Source organism: Dioscorea cayenensis, chromosome 2, assembly GCF_009730915.1.
Source record: "Dioscorea cayenensis subsp. rotundata cultivar TDr96_F1 chromosome 2, TDr96_F1_v2_PseudoChromosome.rev07_lg8_w22 25.fasta, whole genome shotgun sequence".
Lineage (NCBI taxonomy): Eukaryota > Viridiplantae > Streptophyta > Magnoliopsida > Dioscoreales > Dioscoreaceae > Dioscorea > Dioscorea cayenensis.
In genome coordinates, this window is record NC_052472.1 from 20,944,328 (window position 1) to 20,967,784 (window position 23,457).

Sequence of the window (23,457 nt, forward strand, 5' to 3'; positions counted from 1 at the left end):
GGGCATTTACTTTTCCAAAAGAATTTTTGCAATTTCACACCTCACCCCCATCAATAAGGAAGTTATAGAGTGACTTTACGGAGAAAGCCCCGGTTCCATTAAGCGCCCATCTTTTTATGTCCTTCACATCATTCCCACTATTCCGCCACCTATCTCTAATTTGAACTAAATCTGCATCCTCGTAGAAAGGATGCCCCTCAAGCAAGTGTGCCAAATCCTTGAAAGAAGCGTCATGTTGTCCACACTCTCTGTACTGATCATGCCACACATACATTGGTGCTCTACCGTTGAGCCATCTATCTTTCCAGAAGAAAGTGTTAGCACGAATTAACTTCACTAGGGACCGCGGCACCGTAGATCGGATGCGCTCGGGACCCCATGCGGAAGAGCGACATCCTTCCCACTCCTTTTTAGTGAGCGGATCCATGACTACTACGTAGTGTCTGAATCACCTCGGCTCCTCCCCGATTACCGTCATTTGCTAACTTCCACCACCACTTCCCAGTGAGCCGGGTTGAAGTGATGAAGATCGAGATCCCCGAGCCACCTTGCTCCTTGGCGAGCGGTGCTTTCGGTTAACTAACCTCACCCGGGTTTATCAATGTCGGCCCCGACCATAAAAATCCCTTCTTATCCGGTCGATGGCTTTAATCACCCAGCGGTAGGGCGGAAGATAGACATCGATATGTTGGAATTGCCGAGCAACACCGAGTTTGCGAGGGTGTCGCCGCCCTGATGGAAAGATACCTACTCTTCCAAGAAGTTAATCGCTTACGCACTTTAGCAATAAGGCCTTCCCAATCCTGCTTACGGGGCCTTCCTCCCGAGATTGGGATGCCCAAGTAAGTAACCGGTAACAACCCAACATTACTGATTCAAAGTCCCCTGGTTTGCCTCGCCGGGGTGCACCCTTTCCTCACGAGTAAAGGCACGTCTTAGAAGTTCACTGGAGGCGGACATACCCGAGCAGGGAATAAAAATTAGTTCACAGAGGCGGACATACCTTCAATCCATCCCATCCACTGCTACAAAGCCCGAGCTTTGAGTAGGTCCAAAAAAATTCCTAGTCCACCATGTCGAGAAAGCCTTGGCGAAATCCACTTTCAAGATGTACCCGGAGTCTTCTTTTTATTCATGCTAAAAAAATCGAGCTCCTCGATCATACGCCACGTTGTCCGAATGCATCTCGCCCTTAAAATGCAGTTGGGAATTGTCCACTAAATCGTCCATCACCTTCTCGAGCCTAGTGGCCGAATTTTTGGAAACAATTTTAAGAGATGAATTAATAAGACTGATGGGTCTATAGTCTCCCGGGGATTCAGGTGACACCACCTTGGGGATGAGCACAATGTTCGCCCAATTGATCCTTTCTAAATTAGCTCTTCCAAAATAGAAATCCTCACAGAGCTTGAAAATGTCGTCCTTGACCGTCTCGAAATTTGTTGAAGAAGTGGATCGGGAATCCATCCGGTCCAGGGGCTTTATCCCCCCCTAGACTGAAGACCGCATCCTTAACCTCAATCATTGTAAAAGGCCTATCCGACTGATCAGGATCCACATGTCTCTTGTTTGCTAAGAGCTTAGAACAAGTCCACCTTGAGTCTCCATGTCCGCTTGCTTCAAATTGTTGTTGAAACCGATTAACAAACATCCTTCCCAGCTTTTGGGTCCGAAATGAGCCTACTCTCATGAAAGACACCGGGATAAGGTTCGAGCATTTTCCTCCCATTCAGCCATAGAGTGGAAGAATTTAGTGTTCTCGTCACCTTCCTGCGACCACTTTGAAGCCTCGACCTTTGCCTGTGATGAAATTTCCTCTTGCTTGCGAATATCTTCTAACGAATTCAAAAGGTGGAGCTCCTGAGCAAGCTCATCCGGTGACAAAATCCTAGCCTCCTTAAGGACATCTAACTTCTCCACCTCATGTAGAAGGTTAAGCTTCTTTAACCCTGATAGACCCAAAACAAACTTTGGCCCATCTCCTTAGCAGCTCCACGAGTCCGGCCGGTTTCTTAGCAACCACAAAAGCACCACGACCTTGAGTCATCTCCATCCACCATTCTTTGCTGAGGTGCATAAAACCCTCATCAGTAAACCACACTAGCTCGAACCTAAAGTTTCTAGGGATAGGCGGTGTCCCCACCGAGCGGATGGGAACATGATCCGATCCTAGCCTAGGTAAACAATTTTGGACCGTACATGGGAAGCGATCAGTCCAGGCGACGTTCACAAAAAATCGGTCGATTTCACCCAAATAGGGTCCACAGCCCGTTGGTCAAAGTATCTCCTCCCAAGCGCCATCGGTTCACAAAAGATGGACTTCACTGCAGAAAGCGATTAGCGAATGAAGATCCCTCAGGTTTGGGGTCCCAGACGGTTTATCTTCAATGGAGAAAATGGCATTGAAGTCCCCACGTAGTACCCGAGGGAATTGGGGATCCTACTACAACCCCTTAACTCCTCCAGAACCCAAGTTTCAAGTCTCTACTAATGGGACCCGTAAACCGAAGTGCATCTCCAGCAAAAGTTGTCTCTCTTGTCGTGAAACTCCAACGTGATGCTAAAAGCCCCCACTTGTTCAAGTTTCCCCAGCGATAATGAGAGCTATTCCACGACAATCATCCCTCAGGCGTCCCATCGGTAGGGGCGACCTCAAATTGATCAACCTAGAACCCCCAGATCTCTCTCCACATAGCTTGCGAAAGCCGGCGCTAGTTTGGACTCCTGCGAGCGGCACACATCCGCATGGTGGAGCAGGAGAAAATCTTTAACGAGGAATCTTTTTTGCGGTCTCCCCGGGCCCCTAACATTCAAGTGATAATATTCATAAACAGCGATGTTGAGCGGACCTCGAGAAGAGGTCTCGCGACGACTGCCACATGGTTCGTGCGGGCCAACTCTGAGTAGCGTTGACTATTCAAGCTAACACTAGCGGTCGGAAAAAAATCAATACCGCAAGCATTGCAATAACTGATAAGTTGATCATTAGTCGGTCGGAAATAAGAAGAGGTTTATGTGTAGTACCTTCTTGCACCTTCTTGCCGAGTCTTCTTCTTAGAAGATTTTTGGCGGTTCGAGGATAAACCCGCCTCTTCGTTAAATCTTGAAGGCGAGCTTCTTTTGTCTCTAGCTTCTTACGGAGCCTTTGGAGGTTCTTTGCCCCCGACCGAGCTATGTTCTTGCAATCCGGGAAGCAATTCCCTCAGATTTCTCTCAAACTCCGAGGTCGAGTCGTTCGAGCCGTCCTCCCGTCACGAGTCGGGTTTCTCTTGACGGTGAGATCCCCTTCCCCTCATGCAATTCTTATGTGAGGTGGATAGGGGATTGATGGGATCTCTTCACTGTTCTGGGACACTGGTTGGACAGGCGGTTGACCCAAATCTCGGGGGAGGACACTCAATGACAGTGGAGAACCCACTGCCGGGGGGTGACATTGGTGCTTTTGATCTACCTGCGAATATTGATCTCGGAGATGTCACGGTATACCCAGAGGTGATGCCCCCTCACAGGGCTTTGTTGGAAACTCTCGGAGGGGTATGGGCCCTTTTTCCTACACATGCCTTTTACATTATAAATGATTATATTATATTATAAAAAAATATTTCTCAATAATAGTTTTACTCAACCTTATACTAATAGAGTTATCAGGATTCAGTAACTAGATCGTTCTACCTGTAAATTGATGGTCAAATATATTTTATAGATATATTTTTAAAATATACATTTATTTTATAAATATTTACAAATCAAAATATGAAAAAAAATAAATACATTTATGAATATTATTTTCATATGTTATTTATGATAAAAATAACAAATTGGATTTGAGATTATTATATATAAATATATAGCAAACGTAATTTGCGGACCTTGATAAAACGTCGATAGATTACAAAAAAAATTAGAGAGATAGAGAGAAAATACTGTAGAGAGAGCATTACATTAATATGTTCAATAATCAAAAATCATGTTCAGGTGGGTAGGTGAGGTGAGAGAGTGTTTGATATTTTTTTAAAAATTTTTGGTTAGAGGGGAGCTGATGAGCTTGGACAGCTCGAGATTCACTAAAAGTATTGTTATGATGAATGATCCAACGATCCACATTCCATCCCATATATTACTGTACTTTACCATTTTCACTGTTTATAAAAATCATTGTTTATTAGACACTGTTCTTCATAATATACTGTTTACTATTTATGAGAATAAAAAGCCATTCCATTGAGGGAATCAACGCTATATGTGAATATTCGTGATCTGATAACGAATATACCAAAAGTTATAAATGGCACGTTAGCATACCCTTGTGTATATATATATATATATATATGAGGGATCGTTCTTCATGGATGTCGGGTATAAAGCCGTTGGATTTCGATCCCAATGGCCCGATATTGATGAGCGATAATTACTTACGGTTATTGCATTTATCGATGATCAGTCAGATGGATACGTGATTCAGCGGTGATAATTGACGTCCCATAGATTTTTATCTATAGGCGTCCGTAGAAGATGTATTGTCGCATGATATATATATAAATGCGTATCAGTCTATGAATATTCGGACATTTATCGGTAACGATTGAATTTCAATCAATCTTCAAAATATTATATATAATGCAATAAAATCCTTATCCAAATTGTACTATGCATATGAATAATAAAATATATAGTATTTTTTTCATTTAAAACATTAAGTTGTGATCGTCGAGTAACTCGATTAATCCCGATCGTCCAATCCGATCTTTACTGAAACATTTAAAGAAAAAAATCTATAAAAAAACCAAATACACAGCCTAACAACCATTTTTGGTTGTTAATACACAACAGCTACTATTAAAACTACTGTTTCTATAGCAATTGACCTAAGTCATATATATATATATATTTATATACGTGATTCCGGGGTTTTTCTAAACAACCCAAAATTAAATAAATATTCCAACGTGTTGGAATTGGATACCAGGCCGCCTTAAGAACTTCAATAGGCATTCTCAAAGCTTGGGCCCACGTCCATTCGTACGGCCCAATCTATATAAGAAACCCAATCAAGAAGATTCAACGGTCCAGATCTATGCTGCAGAATCTTAAAGTTACAGTCATAAATCCTTTTCCTTCTCGCGCTCGCATTCTCTATTTAAACAATCAAAAACAGAGACCTTTGAAATCACAACGAGAGCGCCATGGCGAGCAAAAGCCCTCTTCTTCGAGTGCCTTCGAAGCCCTAGCCTCTCGCTGAGGCCTCGCTATCCCTCGATGCCGAAGTACCCGAAAGGAGCTCGTCCGTGGCTTCACTCTAGCTGTGTTGGTCCTGATGAGACAGAGGAGATGAGGGGCCACGGCGCTCTTCTCGGTGATTGGGATGACTTGCTCCGCGTGCGCTGGGTCGGTGGAGAAGGCTATCAAGCGATTGCCTGGGATTCATGATGCGGCTGTCGACGTGTTGGGGAATCGAGCTCAGGTTGTCTTTTACCCGGCCTTCGTCTCGGTGAGTCTTGAAAAATTTTTCTTCTGATTGTTTGGTTTGATGGTTTGAAATTGTTCTTATATCATTTCAGTTCTTCAACTTGAAGATTGAATTTTTTTAATGGCGGAGTTTGATTATTTCTTTTTCTTAAGATTCACTTTTTAAATCCATGATATCATTGGCAGGAAGTTCTGTAGCGTAGACCAATTTTAGCATCTTTGATCGAGAATTTCTATTTCAGTTGGTTGGTGTTTTTTACCTTTTTGCTTCTCTTGAGATTGTAATGTTCTTAACTTTTTTCTCATGCTTGATTTGAAGCAATTAATGGTTTACTGAACCAAAAATTATAAAAGAATTGATGCTATACCTCTCGAGGTACAACCTGATCTTGAAGAAGAATAATTACTTAATTAGGTTTGATGTCATTTAGAAACCAGTAGTTCATAAATAATCAAAATTCTGGCTGGTTTGAATACTTAGCATCCTATGGATGAAAGTAGGGACTCTATGACCCTGTATGATTTAGTTAACTGAGGAACTTCAAATCAAAAGTTGCACTTTATGCTTATTTTTCCAATCAGGTCCTCTTCTTAAAAGTGTATTATGTGTCCATCCACTGTTAACTTATGTGTAAGAAACCAAACCGGCAGAAACAGTTTCAGCTATAATAAAAAGTATGAGCTGTACAATGAACAAGCTGAATACTCTTTAAATTCTTGTTCCATCTTCCATCCCATTTATGGTATGCACTAATTTAGTTAATGATATATTCAAGTATTATCCATAGCTGTTTCTAGCTACAAGTACACAAGTATCATAAGGTTGTTGTGAAGCCAACAAAACGAAGTATGAATTCACATATGATCGTTCCTGAGTCATGCTTATGCTTATTTTGTATTTTGTGCATGCAGAGCAAGTACAAAGTGTAGTGGATAACTTTTAGGTACTTTATTTGCCATCATGGTTTTGAGAATTGTTCTATTAATGGCATGGTTAGCATGTATTTGCCTTTTGGAAGATTGTTACTATATATCATATGATCCTCTGCTCCCATGCTTTATCTGTGTCTTGTTTCAACAATTGTAGCAGAATAGTCTTATTTTCTATTATGTCTACTTTTTGTAGGAAGAGCAAATTCAAGAGACTATTGAAGATGTTGGATTTGAAGCTGCATTGATTGTAGAGGAAATGAACGAAAAATCAACTCTAATATGCAGAATCCGCATAAAAGGAATGACTTGTACTTCTTGCTCAGGGACTGTGGAATCTGCTTTGCAAGGTGTTCATGGCGTACAGAAAGCCATAGTAGCCTTGGCAACTGAAGAGGCAGAAATTCAGTATGATCCTAAAATTGTTAGTGCTGATAAACTCATGGAGGCTGTTGAAGATACTGGTTTTGAAGCTATCCTTATGAGCACCGGGGAGGATCGAAGCAAGATAGATCTCAGGCTAGATGGAGTACGTACTGAACGATCTATGAGAATCATTGAAAATTCACTTCAAGCACTTCCTGGAATAGAAAATATAAGTACAGATTTTCTGCTTAAAAAGATCTCTCTATCCTACAAACCAGACCGAACTGGTCCCCGGACTTTCGTGAAGTTGTTGAATCAACTGGTTCTGGACGTTTCAAGGCATCATTATATCCTGATGGTGTGGGAAGGGGGAGCCCCACAAGCATCGTGAGATTAAACAGTACTATCAGTCTTTCCTTTGGAGTATAGTCTTTACAATCCCAGTGTTTCTGACTTCAATGGTGTTTATGTATGTTCCGGGATTAAGCATGGACTTGATAAAGAAAATAGTTAATATGCTAGAGCATTGGGGGAGCTTTTGAGATGGATATTAGCCACGCCAGTTCAATTCATCGTTGGAAGAAGATTTTTATATAGGAGCATATAAAGCTTTGCGACATGGATCTACCGAAACATGGATGTCCTCATTGCTCCTAGGGAACTAATGCAGCATACTTCTATTCAGTCTACTCGGTGCTTAGAGCAACAGCTTCACCAAGTTTTAAGTCAACAGATTTTTGAGACTAGTTCAATGCTCATCTCATTTATTTTACTTGGGAAGTATCTGAGGTCTTAGCCAAAGGGAAAACATCTGGGAGGCCATTGCCAAGCTCATGGACTTGGCCCTGAAACTGCAACTTTGTTAACTTATGACAGTGAAGGAATGTGCTAATGAGACGAGATTGATAGTCGGTTGATACAGAAATGATGTGATTAAAAATTGTGCCTGGCGGTAAGGTGGCATCTGATGGTGTTGTTATATGGGGCCAGAGCCATGTCAATGAGAGCATGATAACAGGTGAAGCTCGCCCTGTTGCAAAAAGGAAGGGTCATACTGTGATAGGTGGAACTGTGAATGAAAATGGTGTCTTGCATGTTCAGACGACACACATTGGATCTGAAAGTGCTCTAGCTCAAATTGTCCGGCTTATAGAATCAGCACAAATGGCGAGCTCCTATTCAAGTTTTGCGGATCGCATTTCCATGTATTTTGTGCCCATGGTTAGTAATTCTGCTCTCCCTCTCTCCTGTTTTTGTTGTCATCGATTTTAAATCAAACATTCATGATAAGCGCTCTCATGTCCTAGCATCCATATGCATGATAATGGAAAGTTCGGCCATTAGTATGACAAAAATTTTCCCATATCAAACATATTGAAAGGTGTAAATTTGGGAGTTTATATGTGCATTATCTTAATTGTGTTTCATGACCCAACCTTAGGGGCCACTAGTGGCAGAAACTTCTCTAAGAAAGTCAATGTTGGTTGAAGATGAGCAACAGCTCAATGTAACTTGTTTTTGCACTTACAGGTCATATCCTTTTGCGTTCATTACTTGGCTTTCATGGTATTTAGCTGGAAAACTCCACAGCTACCCTGGATCTTGGGTTCCATCTTCCATGGATACCTTCCAACTTTCTCTCCAGTTTGGCATAGCAGTTGTGGTCATAGCTTGTCCATGTGCTCTTGGCCTTGCGACTCCCACAGCTGTAATGGTGGCCACTGGTGTGGGTGCTTCTGGTGTTCTAATTAAAAGGGGGTCAAGCATTGGAGAGCACACAAAGGTATGCAATACAATCTCTCCTGACTGTTTTGAAAAGTTGACTTATAGAATGTTATATAGAATAGATTATATAGAATGTTCTCCAATGATAATCTTTTGTTTTTATGTACTTATTGAGAAACTACTAAATCTCCGGAATCATCTGTGAGTTCAGACTATCTGTTATAGTGGAAATTCCTTGTTGAAGCAGAGGCTGAATTTCTTTGCAGGTGAACTGCATTGTGTTCGACAAGACAGGCACGCTCACGGACGGGTAAGCCAGTTGTCGTCACCACAAGGTTGTTGAGATAATGTGGTGTTGGGTGACTTCTATGAATATGTTGCAGCAGCAGAAGTGCACTGACAGATCTTTCTTAATCTTTTTGATGATCAATTCTCATCCAGTATCTTCATTCATGCTTTTATAACAAGTGATGAATTTTTCACGCCACCTATATGACAAAAAGAGATATTCCCCAATACAAAATGGTCTTATGTGGGATATGCTTGGCATGTTTGTATTTGCTTTAAGACAATGTTCTATAGTGCTTATAGAGGCTGCCTTCAATGTAACTGCCACATGATCATCTCCTCGAAGTGTATTTTTCATCTCATTATTTCTCTTGTTGTCATCTCAACAAGCTCGCCGGAAATCTTTATTAGGTGAAACAGTGAGCATCCCTTTAGCTTGAGCTATCGCCCTAATATGCTAAAAGATTTGCGATGAAGTAGCCATGTCTGGCCTGCCGGTACGAGACTTTGTTTCTGTATCTCACTGGTCATGGTGTCAAAGCTACAGTCAGAAACAAAGAAATTGTTGTGGGCAGCAGACGATCATTAGATGCAGGCATTCATATTCCAGTTGCAGCCTCTGGCAACTGCTCAGGAAGCCGAGGAGCTGGCCCAAACAGGAATAGTGTATCACCTGAACCAGGAAGTGGTCGGAATAATAGCGATCTCCGATCCTCTGAAGCCTGGTGCACAAGATGTAATATCGATTCTCAACTCCGCTGAAGGTGAAGAGCATTATGATGACAGGGATAACTGGGGTACTGCAAATGCAATTGCTAAAGTTGGAATCGACACTGTTGTTGCTGAAGCTAGACCTGAACAGAAAGCTGAGAGAAAGTCAAAGAACTGCAGGTATGGCTTTAGCATCTTATAGAAAAATATGATTTGTTACTCAAATATTGCATATTTGGATAGCTTGTTGAAAACAACAGTGAAGTCATATGTATTTTTTATTGGCTTTAAAATTGTTAATTAAGCTCACATATTCAATATATTTTTCAAGGACATTTCATGCATTTGTAAATATTATGTTTCCTTTTAGCCTTCAATTGAGTAATACAACTATTCTTAATTAATCTGCCTTGGCTTTTACTCACATCAAAGATTTACCTGATGTTCTTCACTTGGCAAGGAACTTTATCTTATTATTTACTTCTGCGTTTTATTCTTTTCTCGACATATATCTTGTTGTATTGTTATGTTTAAAAATGTTATTAGTTCATAAATTTTGGCCCGTTGTTTGCTTCAGTTCTCAGCTGAGCAACTTTGTTCCATCACCTTGGTGATACTGTCCAACATAACTTTACTTGCTTTGACATTAAGACAGCACTGCACATGTGAGAAACTTATCGACTTGTGCACCTCGTGTTCACATCTAAATCACAATTTTGGAGGACAGAGAAACAAAATGAACAAAATGGAGAACTCATATAGTTGAAGACCTATATTTTACTGATTTTTGAGTATACCGTTATACACCAATTTATGCACTATTCAAGTCTATTCACCACCATTTCATTTCAATTCATCGCTGTATCCATTTCGTTTTGACAGATGTGTGTATGGTTTCTACCGTGGCAATGCGTTGGGGACGGAATCAAATGATTCTCCAGCACTTGTTTCTGCAGACGTAGGGATGGCAATAGGTGCTGGAACAGACATAACGGGCTGAAACGGCTGACATTGTTCTCATGAAGAGCAACTTAGAAGATGTCACAGGCACCGCCATAGATCTCTCGAGGAAGACCTTCTCTAGAATAAGGCTAAACGTGTATCTGCTCTTAGTTTATAACATCCTTGGAATACCGGGTGCCGCCGGGTTCTCTTTCCTCACCAGGTTCCGACTGCACACCTTGGATTGCCTGGTGCAGCAATGGCAGCATCCTCAGTTAGTGTAGTCCGTTCTGCTCCTGTTATTGAAAGAAAGTGCAAGAGGCCAGCAGTTGAATAACATGCAGATCCAGAGGTATCATGGTGGAGTAAAAATGTGTGCAGCCATTTGAACAAGAATAATGGCTGCAAATAATTTTTGTATGATTGGGTGGTAATAATGTTCTTTATTAATGTTTCAGCCTTTCAGGTCCTTGTGTTTCTTTTGTCTGTTGGAGTTTTTTACTATTTGAGTGTGGCCATTTGGGGGCATTCCACAGAATTTTCAAAAATAATGATGGTATGACCAACGCTAAAGGAGAGGTCGTGGATTGAATCCCTCTGACAGTCTTGTTATTATCTCTTTATTCACATTGGATTTTATCTTGATACCGTCTTTAATACGTATTTATCGTCTGCAGGTTCAAGTCTTTTGTTTGATACTGTTTATATTCATCTATAAAATATTGACTTGTCGTCTGATATTGATTTTCAAAAATAATGACGGTAAATGTTGTGTGCTTTCGTATAAATGGATTTTGCCGCTGCCTCTTTGTTGGAAAATCTGAAGTAGCGTTAAGTTTTGAGATTTGGGATAAAATTGCTAGAGTGGCCTGTGAAAATGGGTAATTGTTAATGAAAAATCATATCTTATGTTTCCATGAAAACATATTTATTTATTTAATATGTTTATTTATATATTTTATATTTTCACATGGTTAATAATTTGACTTAATTAATTAATTTGTATTCAGTTTATTTTGTAAAAGATGCAAAATGGATAAATTGTATTTATTAGAAATAAACATGCAAAAAGATTTTTCGAGGGCAGTGCAGTGAGATCATGATAGAGAGGAGGAGGATAGAAAGGTATTATGAGGGATACCAGTCGGGTTGTTGGCCTTTTACGTATGTTCTGGGTTTTATGATTAGAGCTTTGATTACTGATTAAAAATAAAAATGAAATTATTTTATATGATATCACTTGAAAGTAAATTACTAAATAAATAAATGAAGCCATTTGAAAATAATTTGAGCTAGTGAAGCGTCGATCAGCCAACGTGCGGACAACAAAGTTCTTGACCTCAGACAATTTGGCTGCTAGATGCAATAAATTGCCTGTGGCCTCCTGAACCTTATCACAGTGCTATTCTAGTGAGTGAAACCACTTTGTTCTTCTTCTACATCGCGGTTGCTAGAGCATCTACTTGGAATCACTTTGTGCAAGGGATTTTTAGGACCTGGTCTTGACGGGCTGATCTCTCTGACGATTAGTATGGAGCGTATGGGCAGTCAGCATAAATTGTTGTGCTCCTTGCTCGGAGCAACGTTATTTGCGTGGGTTTGCATAAAAATGCATTTTTCAATTGTGCTTTCGATTGCATTATCTTCCTTATCTTTGAAAATTTTTCACATGTTTCTTCTTTGGGTGTCATACTACCTACAGCTAAACCAAAATTAGAGAATAGTCCACAGTGATTGTGAGGTAAGTCTCAAAGCCTCTACGTGACAGCGCAATAACGGTGTCAAAGATGTCATCTAGTACGCTTATCGTCATTTCACCTTCCCAAGAGGACACCCCTCTATGCCTAGACAAAACTTCCTATTTGGTTTTAATTTTATTTTATTAAGTCACAGTTGTTATTGTATCCACTATAGTGATTTTTGTTCATTCCTATGTTGTTTTGGTTTATGGTTTATTTTGCTGCACTTTTAATGATTAATTATATCGCTACATCAACATCAAAAAACAACTTTAAAGCCCCTAGCATCATGCATTATATTTCTACTATCCAACTTAAAAAATTACGACTGATTCATTACCTCGGTTACATGATTGATCAATTTCAAACAACGCAATTAACCAAGCACAAAAGCAGATAATACGATATTTTCGCTCTCAGCCCTGTTATTCAATCACATGTTACGCCATTAACATAAAAATTCGACAAATCAGTAACTTTTAAACATATACCAAAATACAAACACACAAAAAAGAATGACCAGAGTTATTTACCCAAAAAAAAAAAAAAGTTCGTTATTAGGTTGTCTGATGTAACCTCATGAGAGGCACTGCACAAATATGCCTCTGACATCATATTTTCTAATACTCTATTGCACTTATTAAAAATTCATGGTTTATTCCTTATATCTTTACTCTATCATGAAAATAGTACCTCAACAACCAACAATATCTAAATTATGAATTATCGAATAACAAATCGGCAAGACAAAAGTCGAAATTCCTTAGGTCGGTACGTTTACATGTGGCAATAACTACACATCTCTGCCAAGAAACCTTGTAGAATGGTGCTTGTCACGAATATAACTCAATGATTGACATAATTTTTCTATAGCATATATTAATCTACCTCTACAGAGCAAATGTGGCAACATCGATTAAACCATTTTAATCGGAACCCGACACACCTAAAAACCAAATCACACTTACAAAGACAACGACAACTTTACACCTCAAACACATCTTCAAATACATGAATACAAGACATAATTACTAAATACGCAGTACAACCACTACAAAATCAAACGACACCAACAATAGAAAAAGGGACCCATCAAACCACGAACTCACCACATCAGCTTTACCAAGACAATAGCAACTAGGAATTACGCTCCACGCAAATCACAACACATTTTATGCTGGTCATAGTGACTCAACAATTTCAAATAATATATAGCGATATAAAGCATACATCAATTTTATAACTCAACTTTCCCAAATACACTAATTTTGTAAAAATACAACTTTAAGATAAAACATAAATAAATCAATCATCAAACAAATTTTTCAAAAGAAATATAATTGTGGAGATCGCCTACTAGTTACTATTACAATCCAATCAAAATAAGCCATGCAACAACCAGGAAACTAATATCAAATCATCAGCCTCAAAACACTCCCCTACCTAGTCGCCGATTAGACAAGTTGAGCCATCAAGTATCCAAACCTGACACTGGTCATTGAGATCCTCATGTGGTGACCACGGTTTCACAAAAATAACCCTATCAATAGCTACGCACCGACCAGACAACCAAGCCCACCACACCTCCATGCCTTGACTGGAACCCCAACATATCAATTTCGGACTAAAAGTCAGTAATCACCAACAAAATTTATAAAAGATCCATATGATAAACAATGCATAACACCCTAAAAGTCCCATCCATGATAACATCTCATACCAGATTGAAAACCATTCCCCAAACATCGGGATCAAAATCATTTTCAATATATGCATAATTAACAAATCATCTCAAAGTACAAATATAACCATTAAAATATCACCAGAAATGAATAATTAAAACACATATATATATATATATATATATATATGTATTTTCCACGAATGAAATTACATAATTATACAAAACTAGATGTATCATCAATGATTTGTCGCACAACAAAAAACTAAATATAAGTATCTTTTAACATTATACATAATTAAACATAATAAACGAAATAATTAAACACCATCTCAAAATACTAACTATTAAATAATTATTTAAAAATAATACCACCATCAACTCTCACGGGTATCCCGGGTTTTGGCTAGACCAAAACTCCTCCCAAGCCCAAACCCCACCTAACAAGATAAAAGAATAAACAAACCACGAAACTAAAGATATAACTAAACCCAAAAAGAAAATACAAGAAATCAATAACTCCGACTCTCTAATTAGCCAAACTAACTCCAACCGCTCAAATCGGAACAAACAATCAAACTAGTCTCTAATCAATTCTAAACCAACTCAATTTGGCATAAACCCTCCTCGAACTAACTTGAACCAACCTCAATTTCACCAAACCAAGTTCAATTTAACCAACCAAAGATCAACCAATTCCAATTTGTTTTACAAAACCTCTTGAACTAGCTTGTTCCACCGAACCAACCTCCTTGAATTGGTTCACCCCAAAGTCATTAGCCCACAAATGGGACCAAGCCAAAAACCAATCACCAACTTAACTCATAAACAACTCAATTACACATTGAGTCCAAATCAACAACCAATTGTTGAACAACGCTTTACTCATTCAAACCCAAATGAATCAACCTACCAACTCGGCTAGCCAAACCCAACTCCAACTCATTCGAATGAACCTGATCAATTCAAATCAAAGCCCATTCCACTTGAAAAATCAAGCCCAACTCAACCAATTTACAAGAACAACCACTAATCTCCACTATTACCATCATTCTTAATCATCATCATCACCACCAATTAACAAAAAAAACCCTAATCCCAGTTTACATAATACCACAAAACATAGAATTTCTCCACCATTCCAAACAAGATCCATCTAAATACAATGGTTTTCCACACAAAATCATCTTATAACAACCCTTCATCCTTCACAACATCAAAACTACTTCATCACCAAACATACACACACATATCCATACATCGTAACAAAAACAAAATTATTTAAAATTTTACCAATGAAGCTCCAACAATAGCAAACATCCCAGCGAACCTCAAGCCCATCTCTTTAATTTTTCTTTCGTCTTTTCTTCTCTCTTTCTCTTTTTTCCTCATAGAACATCGTTGTAGCACTCCATTGAAGTTGTAGTTAAGATGAAAGCCCATCATAAAGTCATCAATTTCTAACTTTTCTCTAACTTTCACCGCCAAAACCACCGTTAGTCCCGAAAATAAATTCTCTTACAAATGCTTAAAAGTCACCACGGTCCCCGAATCATGGCTATAGGCATTTCAAAAAGATCCCCGAATCTCACCTTTCGGGCCCTGGTTTTCCGGAAAATTTCAATTCAAACCTTATTACGTAGAACCCAAAATCTTCTATAAATCACACTTATATCTCTATTCTTCCACTTCGTTTCTTAACAAACTGCTGAGGAAATCTTATCGCGAACTGATAATACAAAGCCATGCGGAATTTCAGAGAGCAGGTCCTAGGCCCAGCGGCTCAGCGCCAAGGACCTCACATCTACCAGTTTATCCTTCTTTCATCAACCTCGAGATGTCCAGCAGTCCCGATCATACTTGGTGGTCACCATCGACCCTTCGTTTAGCTTTTGACTCTAGAGTCGCATCAACCACCTAAATCATCGCGTAAACGGCTTCGGCTAATGATAGAATGCGTACGGCGCGAAAAGATGCGCAGCATTTTCCCAACCAAATATTCCCGATGATTCTAATTTGACACGTCCCCAATAGCTTCCTCACACGAGGAAGTCGGGGCTCATTCCGTCCAAAGATCGAATGTAAAGATGAACGGAACGTGAAGGAGAGTGGGAGGCGAAAAAGTTCCAAATCCTTTTCTCATGAAGGACAATGAACGAAAGGCATGGTCCATTGCTCAATATCGCGCGGGCAAGTAAAATGCAAGTCGTTGTTCCGGATCCCATTACATCTTCTCACCGCCAAATTACCCAGACAAGATGCTGTTATCCCACGCCAAACTATCAAGCAGATTAACCTTGGACGTATGCTTTTCCGCATCGCTGGTTGTCGCATGTAGTCCCCGCCATTCCTAAGAAACTATGGGAGACTGAGAAACAACCATTCGAGCAAACCCAACATTTCTCGCATCGCTTGGTCCTTGTGGGAGAACTCTCCCTACCATGATCTCTAAAGTTTTGATCAATCAGAAACCATTTTGCATCGCATTTCAAAAGTTGTAGGATCCTTCATTGTGCCATTGCGGGGAAGAAGCCTGAAGCACAAGCCATAAGTCCTTAGCGCCTAAATATTCTACCCCATTAATTGTCGTAACAAAATATGGTTGTGCTCCATCTGTAATGATGGGGGACTTATGCAAATTAAAAGGCAGTAAATATCGGCTAAACCATCTAAAGGTAATTTCTAGCAAGAGGTAGCCAAAGTTCAAGTTGAAGAACTTCGTAATAGTTAAACTTTAATGACATTGGCCCCATTAACCATCAGTATCTCGTGGAAATTTTCCACCACCACTTCTGCCCAAAATCACCTTTCAAAATTAGTTTTTTTTTTTTTTTAAAAATAGAATAGGTTTTTTTTCCATAAAAGTGAATAACTTACAATTATGTTTGTTAATAGAATGGAAAGAGTTACAAAACCAATGTTGAAAATAGAGGGCTTAGGCAGCTCATAAGATAAGGCCAGCATTATCCAATAGAGTGTTGTGCCAACAATATAGAAAGAACAACAACAATAGATCGAAAGATATTCAAGAAACATTATCTCTAGTAGAGCAAGTTGAAACAAAACTTAATCTTTTTTTTTCTATTTTTACCATGGTTTTTTTCACAGCATTTCCAATAACCAAATAAATTGATGTTAGAATATTCACCATTGGATACACATGTTGTTTTTCATTCGGTTTTGTTTATCTTTGTAGTCATTTTTTTTTATTGATTTAGATGGTTTATTTATTTATTTTTTTGGTACTGCACTTTCACACAAACGCTAAGTTTGGACACCACAACCCCATAATTGAACGCCCCTTTAATTATAATTTAATTATGTTCAACGCTTAATTTTTTCCCAACATGAAATAAATTTATTTAAGACAATATAATATTTAGTTTGGATTTCAAATGTTTTAAATATTACAAAAAAATTGGACTTTGAAAGTATTCTTAAACGGGAGTTAAAGCTAGAGACTTAACTGCATTGCGGAAAAAAAAAAATACTAGAAGCCCTAAATCCCATGCGATCCAGAATTTAATCTACCAGTGAGTTAATTGATCCTAGAGAATCAAAGACCAACCCCGCCCCGATTAAGCTCCTAGTTCATCAATACCGTAAGTGATTACGCTTTGGGATATTCTCACTTTGACTATTTCGCGTTTACATTTTCTGTTTTTTTTTTTTTTTTTTTTTTTTAGTGTGTCTATTTTCAGTGGACTTTTGCTTCATGGTCACTCTTCTCTTGTATTTATAAATATATATATATATCAATGAAATTCTGATTTTGTAGGACCAAATTTATGGTTTGAAAGCTATTAAAGAAAGAAGTACTGTTATTAAATACATTTAACCTTTGATAGTGGGAACACAGATATTCAAAAGGTTAATTAGTATTATCAAGATTGTTATATATGCATATATATGTGTTTGTGTTTTGCTCTCAAATTGTTCACCCATGGAAAATACTAGTCTTCTTCTTTATTTACAGATATAGTATTAATGTTTACAAACAACTTTGAAAATGAGGAGCATATTAGTGGCTTAATCAATCTTTCAAAAAAAAAAAAAAAAAAATGAGGAGCATAAGAAAATCTAGAGAAATCAAAACAGGGTTAAGTGACTTGCTTCCTTTTTTTTTTTGGCATTCAAATGTCTTTAAATAACTTAGTCTTTCTATCAGTATTCTCAATTTCATTATTAATTTTCAATAATATTACTTTTATAAAAAATTAATTATATAGCTAGTCCCAAAACAACAACCCTCTGTAGACCTACTTCTCTCTATTTTTGACTTAGTTGCCATATATAGAACAACTTGACACCAAATTCTCTTGAAAAGATATGCATACAATAATATCTATCTGGGTAGATATTAGTCAGGTCTCTGCTAGTAATGTCTGTCTCACCATCAAAGGGGTTACCTTAGTAATGTCTATGCTCTCACTATCAATCCCAATTAATTTGCCTTGGAATATTTGAACGTTTCTACAGAAACCATAAATAAAATAATTAATCTCTAGAATTTATATTGGTAATATTAGTCAAGGTCTATGAAGTAATGCCTATGCTCTCACTATCAAGGTTAAAAGCACACTCATTGGAAACATTATTGTTCTCTTCCTTATAGCTTTTGAAATCATTATCAAATTTATTTGATGCAAACCCAGTAATTTTTCTTGGAAATATTTGAACTAGTAATCATATACAAAATAATTAACCTAAATTTATCTTGGTGAATATTAGTCAAAGTGTCTTTAGAATGTCTATGTTCTTGGTGAATATTAGTCAAGGTCTTTAGAATGTCTATATTCTCACTATCAAAAGTTAAAAGCACTCCCATTGGTTAACATTATTGTTCTTTCTTCCTAATAGCTTTCAAAATCATACATTTGGTATGCAACTCATTTTCATTGATTCAATCCCAATTAATGGAATATTTCACATTTCTACGAATCATAAACCAAATAATTTAATCTATATGATGTATAAATAGACAGATTTTATGTTGGAAAAATCAAATCATAACAACATTAAAAAGAAATTAAAAGATTGAAGATGTGATTTATCAATGCATTGAATTCAATCTTTTAAACTTAACGATGGGAAGGGATATAATGCTCAATATCATCAAGTGATAAAAAATAATTGCTAATCCTACAATAATAGACTTGGTATTTTATTCTTCTCCAAGTCCAAAATCAAAGTTTAAGGATTTTATTATGTATTAATGAAAGTCAAGGATTTTCCTAAAAGAAACTTTAATATATTTGCTTTTGAGAATAAATCCATAAAATGTATATAAAACAAAGTTTATCTAATACTAATAGCCTATTGAATTCGAGTGTACAGTAGCTATAAATCTTGGTTAAGAAAATGCACATAAAATATGGAAAAATAATAGAAATAACAAAATCTTTTTGAGAAACGAAATTAAAATTAATTAGATTTATTTGTAAGAATTCAAATTTAATATATCACTTGATTTTTTTATTTTTAAAGACAAATAATATAAATTATATAATATTTTTAATATAATAATATTATCTATATAAATATAAAAAATGTAATATATTTATATATTCCTGAGTTATTGAGATAAGTTCAGCGAAAGCCAACTTGCTGAGCTCCACTCGAAACCTAAACTTGAGCATAGCTTAAAAGTTCAAAATTTCATAACAAGCTAGAGTTGACCAGGAATTCATATAAAAACCTGTTAATAATAAATTGTTTGTTTTGTGTTTACATTAATGAGAAAAACATAAATAAATAAATAGAGAGTCGGTCTACAGAAATTCGATACATTTTGGGGACTATTATATAATTAATTTTTATAAAGTAATATTATTGAAAATTAATAAAATTATGAGAATACTAGAAGTGAGAAAGACTAAGTTATTTAAAAAGGCGTTTAGATACCCAAGGAGACTTAAGTCACTTAACCCTATTTTGATTTCTCTAGATTTTTCTTATGCTCCTCATTTTGAAAAAGATGGATAAACCACTAATATGCTCCTCATTTTCAAATTTGTTTTATGCAAAACATTAATACTATCATAAATGAAGAAGACTGAAGTATTTTTCCATGGACTGAACAATTTGAGCAAAACACAAACACATATATATACATATATAACAATATCTTGATAATACTAATTAACCTTTTTGAATATCTGTGTTCCCACTATCAAAGGTTAAATCACTTATTTAATAACATTATACTTCTTTCTTTAATAGCTTTCAAAACCATAAATTTGGTCTACAAATCAATTTCATTGATATATATATATATTTATAAATACAAGAGAAGAGTGACCATGAAAGCAAAGTCCACTAAAAACTAGACACACTAAAAACAGAAAATGTAAACACTTGAAAATAGTCAAAGACAGAATATCCCCCCAAAACGTCACTTGTTAGTGATGAACTCGAGCTTAATCAGGGCCAGGGTTGGTCTTTGATTCTCTAGGATCAATTCGCTCTTGCAATTGGGTCATTGTGATTACGGATCGCATGGGATTTCAGGAATTCTAGTATTTTTTTCACAATGCAGATTGAAGTCTCTAGCTTTAACCTCTTCGTTTAAGGTACTTTCAAAGTCCAATTTTTTTTGTAATATTTAAACATTTAATCAAACTAAATATTATATTGTCTTAAATAGATTTATTTCATGTTGGAAAAAATTAAGCAATTAAGACATAATTAAATTATAATTAAAGAAGTGATTATAAATCTATAGAATTTATTAGTGTCCAAACTTAGCGTTTGTGTAGGGCGACAGTGCAAATTTTAAAAAAATAAATAAATAAACCATCTAAATCAATAAAAAAAAATGACTACAAAGATAAACAAAACCGAATGAAAAACAACATGTATCCAATGGTAAGATGTATTCTAACATCAATTTATTTAGTTGTTGGAAATGTAGCAGAAAAAAACCATGGAAAATGTAAAATAGAAAAAAAAAAAAGTTAAGTTTTTGTTTTAAAAAAAAACTTGCTCTATGAGGTCTATTGTTTCTTGAATGTCACTAGAATCTATTGTTTATTTGTTCCTTTCTATATTGTTAGCCTGCTTTCACCTCTATTGGATAATGTGGCCTTATCTTATAGTGTTACCTCGCTCTATTTTCAACTTGTTAGTTTTGTAACTCTTTCATTCTTAACAAACATAATTGTAAAGTTATTCACTTTTTATGGGAAAAACCTATTCTATTTTTTTTACTAATTTTTGAAAAGGTGATTTTTGGGCAAGTGGTGGTGGAAAATTTCCACAGATACCCAGTGGTGTGGGGCCAATGTCATTAAGTTTAACTATTACCGAAATTCTTCAACTTGGAACTTACATTGCCACCTCCCTGCTCGGAAATCCTTCTTTTGGAATGGTTTGCTTCGATATTTGCCTGCCTTTTGAGCCTGCATCGTCCCCATCATTACGGATGGAGCCACAACCTTATTTTGGTACGACAATTAATGGGTAGACAATTGGGCACCTAAGGACTTGTGGCTTGAGCACTTCAGAGCTTCACACTCCCATAATGGCACAATGAAGGATCTACAACTTTTAGTACGTGCAAAAATGGTTCACGAGTTGATCAAAACTTTAGAGAGTCATGAGTAGGAGAGTTCTCTACAAGGACCAGCGATGCGAAATGTTGGAGTTTAACTCGAGATGGTTGTTTCTCCGTTAAGTCTTTCCATGGATTTCTTAGGAATGGCAGGGTTCTCTGTGCGACAACCAACGTGATCTGGAAAAGCATCTGTCCAAAAAAGGTTAATCTCTTCAACTGGTTGGCGTGGGATAACAACATCTTGTCTCTGGGTAATTTGGCAGTGAGAAGATGTAATAGGATCCCGACAACGACTTGCATTTTCTGCCACACTGATATTGAAACAATAGACCATCTGCTCATTCATTGTCCTTTAGCAGAAAGGATTTGGAACTTTTTCACTCACACTTTCTCCCTTCCTGTTCCACAATCATCTTTGGTCGATCTTTGGGACAGATGGAAGCCCCAGCTTCCCTCTCGTGTGAGAGCTATTGGGGACATTATCATTAGAATCATAACTTAGAATATTTGGTTGGAAAGAAATGCACGCATCTTTAATAACATATTCTGCACTTCATTCTATCATTGTCAAAGCCATTTACATGATGATTTCGTGGATTGATGCAGCTCTAGAGTCAAAGAAAGCTAGGCTTGAAGGGTCAGTGGTGACCACCAAGTATAGTCTGGAGTTCCTTGGACATCCCTCAGGTTCAGGCAAAGAAGGACCGACTGAGTAGGATGTGAGGTCCTTGTAGCGCCTAGGCCCTTTGGGCCTAGGACCTCTTCTCTGTATTCCCTGTGGCTTTTGTATTATCACAGTTGCAATAAGATTTCCTGCAAAGCAGTTTTGTTAAGAAACCCAAGTGGAAAGAATAGAGATATAAGTGTGAGAGTTTATAGAAGATTTTGGGTTCACAAGTAATAAAAAGGTTTGATTTGAAGTTTTTCCGAAAACCAAGGACTGAAAGGTAAGTTGCAGGGATCTTTTAGAGATACTATATCATGATTCAGGGACCATTGGTGACTTTCCAAGCACCGTTTTGTAAGAAATTTTATTTTCAGGACTAACAGTGAATTTTGGCAGAAATTTAAGTTAAGAGAAAAGGATTAGAAATTGATGACTTTTATGATGGGCTTTCATCTTCTTCTTCAATGGAGTGCACGCATGGTGTTCTATGAGAAAGAGAGAGAGAGAAGAAAAAGGCGAAGAAAAGAAATTAAAAAGAGATGGGCTTGGAGATCGCCGGAGATAGTTCGCTAGTGTGGAGCTTCATTGGTAAAAATTTTAAATAATTTTGTTTTGGTTACGATGTATGGATATGTGTGTGTATGTTGGTGATTTGTTGGAGAGAACGGTGGGTTTTTGAAGAAGTGTTGACGAAGAGGATGAAGGGGTTGTTATAAGATGATTTTGTGTGGAAAAACCATTGTATTTAAGATGGATCTTGTTTGGAATGGTGGAGAAATTCTCTGTTTTATGGTAGATTATTGTAGCAACCGGGATTAGGGTTTGTTTTGATTAATTAAGTGGTGATGATGATGATTAAGACGGTGATGATAATGAGTGGAGATTAAGTGGTTGTGCTTAGCCAAATTGGTTGAGTTGGGCTTGATTAAAATCAAGTGAAATGGGCTTGATTTGAATTAGTCAGAGTTCATTCAATTGGGTTGGAGTTGGGTTTGGCTAGCCAAGTTGAGTAGAGTTGGGTTCATTTGGGTTTGAATGAGAGTAAAGAAGCGGTTTGGTGCAACCAATTGAGGATTGAATTGATTTGGACTCAATGTGTGATTGAGTTGTGTTTAATTGAGGTTAAGTTAGGTCGAGATTGGTTTTGGGCTTGGTCCAGATTTTGGGACTAATGACTTTGGGGTGAACCAATTCAAGGAGAATTGGGTTCGGTGGAACCAAGCTAGTTCAAGAGATTTTTGTAAAACAATTGGAATTGGTTCAATCTTTGGTTGGTTAAATTGAACTTGGTTCAGTGAGTGAGGTTGGTTCAAGTTAGTTCAGGAGGGTTTATGCCAAATTGAGTTGGTTTAAGTGCAATTAGAGACTAGTTTGATTATGCAAGGTC

The 23,457-nt window shown here is 37.3% G+C and overlaps 1 pseudogene; it reads left to right on the forward strand.

Annotated features, from left to right (window-relative positions):
• The first annotated feature begins 5,301 nt into the window (after positions 1–5,301).
• Positions 5,302–10,765, forward strand: LOC120274647 (annotated as a pseudogene).
• The last annotated feature ends 12,692 nt before the right edge of the window (positions 10,766–23,457 follow it).